At 51.9% G+C, this 5,000-nt stretch overlaps 1 non-coding gene across 1 annotated transcript in view; it reads left to right on the top strand.

Moving 5' to 3' along the window:
* The first annotated feature begins 3,803 nt into the window (after positions 1-3,803).
* Positions 3,804-5,000, top strand: part of LOC124573910 — a 1,910-nt gene continuing 713 nt past the window's right edge. The window contains exon 1 of the ribosomal RNA XR_006972230.1: positions 3,804-5,000. This exon is cut by the window's right edge and continues 713 nt beyond it. This is a non-coding gene — a ribosomal RNA (small subunit ribosomal RNA).

Below are 5,000 nucleotides of genomic sequence, written 5' to 3'. Positions count from 1 at the left end.
ATGTCGTACCGTAACCTAACCTATGTCGTACCGTAACCTAACCTATGTCGTACCGTAACCTAACCTATGTCGTACCGTAACCTAACCTATGTCGTACCGTAACCTAACCTATGTCGTACCGTAACCTAACCTATGTCGTACCTTAACCTAACCTATGTCGTACCTTAACCTAACCTATGTCGTACCTTAACCTAACCTATGTCGTACCTTAACCTAACCTATGTCGTACCTTAACCTAACCTATGTCGTACCTTAACCTAACCTATGTCGTACCTTAACCTAACCTATGTCGTACCTTAACCTAACCTATGTCGTACCTTAACCTAACCTATGTCGTACCTTAACCTAACCTATGTCGTACCTTAACCTAACCTATGTCGTACCTTAACCTAACCTATGTCGTACCTTAACCTAACCTATGTCGTACCTTAACCTAACCTATGTCGTACCTTAACCTAACCTATGTCGTACCTTAACCTAACCTATGTCGTACCTTAACCTAACCTATGTCGTACCTTAACCTAACCTATGTCGTACCTTAACCTAACCTATGTCGTACCTTAACCTAACCTATGTCGTACCTTAACCTAACCTATGTCGTACCTTAACCTAACCTATGTCGTACCTTAACCTAACCTATGTCGTACCTTAACCTAACCTATGTCGTACCTTAACCTAACCTATGTCGTACCTTAACCTAACCTATGTCGTACCTTAACCTAACCTATGTCGTACCTTAACCTAACCTATGTCGTACCTTAACCTAACCTATGTCGTACCTTAACCTAACCTATGTCGTACCTTAACCTAACCTATGTCGTACCTTAACCTAACCTATGTCGTACCTTAACCTAACCTATGTCGTACCTTAACCTAACCTATGTCGTACCTTAACCTAACCTATGTCGTACCTTAACCTAACCTATGTCGTACCTTAACCTAACCTATGTCGTACCTTAACCTAACCTATGTCGTACCTTAACCTAACCTGTATTGCGCCTTAACCTAACCTGTATTGCGCCTTAACCTAACCTGTATTGCGCCTTAACGTAACCTGTATTGCGCCTTAACGTAACCTGTATTGCGCCTTAACGTAACCTGTATTGCGCCTTAACGTAACCTGTATTGCGCCTTAACGTAACCTGTATTGCGCCTTAACGTAACCTGTATTGCGCCTTAACGTAACCTGTATTGCGCCTTAACGTAACCTGTATTGCGCCTTAACGTAACCTGTATTGCGCCTTAACGTAACCTGTATTGCGCCTTAACGTAACCTGTATTGCGCCTTAACGTAACCTGTATTGCGCCTTAACGTAACCTGTATTGCGCCTTAACGTAACCTGTATTGCGCCTTAACGTAACCTGTATTGCGCCTTAACGTAACCTGTATTGCGCCTTAACGTAACCTGTATTGCGCCTTAACGTAACCTGCATTGCGCCTTAACGTAACCTGCATTGCGCCTTAACGTAACCTGTATTGCGCCTTAACGTAACCTGTATTGCGCCTTAACGTAACCTGTATTGCGCCTTAACGTAACCTGTATTGCGCCTTAACGTAACCTGTATTGCGCCTTAACGTAACCTGTATTGCGCCTTAACGTAACCTGTATTGCGCCTTAACGTAACCGATATTGCGCCTTAACGTAACCTATATTGCGCCGTAACGTAACCTATATTGCGCCGTAACGTAACCCACATTGCCCCTTAACGTAACCCACATTGCCCCTTAACGTAACCCACATTGCCCCTTAACGTAACCCAACACACGTTGGGCCTTAACCCAACACACGTTGGGCCTTAACCCAACACACGTTGGGCCTTAACCCAACACACGTTGGGCCTTAACCCAACACACGTTGGGCCTTAACCCAACACACGTTGGGCCTTAACCCAACACACGTTGGGCCTTAACCCAACACACGTTGGGCCTTAACCCAACACACGTTGGGCCTTAACCCAACACACGTTGGGCCTTAACCCAACACACGTTGGGCCTTAACCCAACACACGTTGGGCCTTAACCCAACACACGTTGGGCCTTAACCCAACACACGTTGGGCCTTAACCCAACACACGTTGGGCCTTAACCTGCTCTGTAATTGTCATACGACGCGTTAAATTAGTGTAGTGTTGCCTAACTGCAACCCCCGCAATATAGTTTGCTACTCGCACTGCCCGGTCCCCAGTGTATCGCTTCATGTTAAACACCTTGCAGCTATACACTGTAATGTGGATGGCAGCAGGACGTACATGCTCAATGCCCTTTGCAGTTGTTCATTGGCATTTGCAGTTGTTCATTGGCATTCGCATGTGCGAAGCACTTAGCCTACGCTGTGGTACGGCCTGTGTCAACTGTCCGCTGATGTTGTACGTCCAAATCACACACTGTACTGCACATTGGTCCTCATGTACTGAATGATACATCGTGGTACATGTGACCGTACAACGACTGCGCCAACAACGGCGAACCATGCGGTCCAAATGTTGTGCACTCAGCTACGTGTCGTCTCCCTATAAGAGCTGGATTGCAGTGTGGTATGCCCTGGATGGCGATCAGCATGAGCCGTCTGTTGATGTAGTGGCGCGTGTTGTCAGACGTAGTCGTCTCTTCTCACACACCGTGATAGCATGGTGCACTGCGTTCCACATCTGCGACATGCGACAGAGGCCGGTTGACAGTCGTTCGCGCAATGGACATCGCATACGTACGGGGGCCACCTTCCACGTGTTCGCGAAGCGTGCACATGTTGTTGCGTGTATGTGGGCAGACATAGTGTGTCGTGACACCTGACACAGGCATGCAACAATCGTTGAATTTGCAAATGGCGATGGACGCCTACGTTTGCTGGTGACGTTATGCAAATGAACAACTGGTAAACCGTTGTGGTGCGGTTGTTCTCGCTAGAGGTGAATCAGTGATGGCGACGATCGGTTGAGCTACCAACCGGTTGTTCCAGCGATACCCACCATGCCCACGAACGTGAATGGCATCTGGGTGTGAAGCGATACGCGGCGGTGGCTGGGTGGGACCGTCCCCGGCCGGTGAGGGGGGGCCTCCCGGCGTGCTGGCCGCGCGGTGCGTGGGCGCACGCGCTACAGCCGGCTGGTGGGGGCGGCCAGTGGCAGGCGCGCCGGCCGACGGAGGCGGCAGGCGGCGCAGCTGCGCGCCGGCGCACCCTGCACGCGGCGCCGTGCGGCCAAAGTAGGTCCTCGCGGGCCCGGTGCGAAGCGCGGTGGACATCTGCAGTGTGCTGGTCCGATTGAGGACTGTGTGCGCTGAGGATGCGCCGCCGCCCGGCGCTCGGCGCCGCGACGCCGTCTGCTGCTCGGTCGCCTCTGCGGTTCTCGCAGGTGGTTTGTATCGCAGCTGTGCGGACGTGTTGGCGCGTGCGCTGTGCTGGGAGAGTTCGCTTCGGCACCCAAGTGGGGCTTTTGTCCTTCTGTGGCGCTGGCGTTGGAGCTGCCGGTCACCGTAGGTGGCGCGTGTTGTCTCCCGCCGGCAATGCCACGACAGCACGCTCCCGGGCCTCTGTCGGCAGCGGCAAGCTCAGTTGGGAGCACGGGTGGTCGCACCTAAAGCGTCTACTCGCCAAACTCCGGGCGATTGCGCCTCTCTCGAACCCGACCAAGTACTTAGGACGGCGCTGCGCGCCGCCGGGACCTGAGAGGGTTTCGAGGTGTATTGTGCAGGGGAGCTCAGCCTCCTCCTGTTTGCAGAATAATTGAGCGGACGCTTGCGTGTTCGCGCGGGCCCCCGGGACACACTCCCGGGCGGCCGGCTGCTCAGCTCTAGTTGACGCAGCTCCCTGGTTGATCCTGCCAGTAGTCATATGCTTGTCTCAAAGATTAAGCCATGCATGTCTCAGTACAAGCCGCATTAAGGTGAAACCGCGAATGGCTCATTAAATCAGTTATGGTTCCTTAGATCGTACCCACGTTACTTGGATAACTGTGGTAATTCTAGAGCTAATACATGCAAACAGAGTCCCGACCAGAGATGGAAGGGACGCTTTTATTAGATCAAAACCAATCGGTCGGCTCGTCCGGTCCGTTTGCCTTGGTGACTCTGAATAACTTTGGGCTGATCGCACGGTCCTCGTACCGGCGACGCATCTTTCAAATGTCTGCCTTATCAACTGTCGATGGTAGGTTCTGCGCCTACCATGGTTGTAACGGGTAACGGGGAATCAGGGTTCGATTCCGGAGAGGGAGCCTGAGAAACGGCTACCACATCCAAGGAAGGCAGCAGGCGCGCAAATTACCCACTCCCGGCACGGGGAGGTAGTGACGAAAAATAACGATACGGGACTCATCCGAGGCCCCGTAATCGGAATGAGTACACTTTAAATCCTTTAACGAGTATCTATTGGAGGGCAAGTCTGGTGCCAGCAGCCGCGGTAATTCCAGCTCCAATAGCGTATATTAAAGTTGTTGCGGTTAAAAAGCTCGTAGTTGGATTTGTGTCCCACGCTGTTGGTTCACCGCCCGTCGGTGTTTAACTGGCATGTATCGTGGGACGTCCTGCCGGTGGGGCGAGCCGAAGGCGTGCGACGCGCCTCGTGCGTGCTCGTGCGTCCCGAGGCGGACCCCGTTGCAATCCTACCAGGGTGCTCTTGAGTGAGTGTCTCGGTGGGCCGGCACGTTTACTTTGAACAAATTAGAGTGCTTAAAGCAGGCAAGCCCGCCTGAATACTGTGTGCATGGAATAATGGAATAGGACCTCGGTTCTATTTTGTTGGTTTTCGGAACCCGAGGTAATGATTAATAGGGACAGGCGGGGGCATTCGTATTGCGACGTTAGAGGTGAAATTCTTGGATCGTCGCAAGACGAACAGAAGCGAAAGCATTTGCCAAGTATGTTTTCATTAATCAAGAACGAAAGTTAGAGGTTCGAAGGCGATCAGATACCGCCCTAGTTCTAACCATAAACGATGCCAGCCAGCGATCCGCCGCAGTTCCTCCGATGACTCGGCGGGCAGCCTCCGGGAAACCAAAGCTTT

The sequence above is a fragment of the Schistocerca americana genome, unplaced genomic scaffold (genome assembly GCF_021461395.2).
Source record: "Schistocerca americana isolate TAMUIC-IGC-003095 unplaced genomic scaffold, iqSchAmer2.1 HiC_scaffold_198, whole genome shotgun sequence".
Lineage (NCBI taxonomy): Eukaryota > Metazoa > Arthropoda > Insecta > Orthoptera > Acrididae > Schistocerca > Schistocerca americana.
Note: the sequence above shows the minus strand (reverse complement) of the source record. Positions and strands in the feature narration are given on the sequence as shown.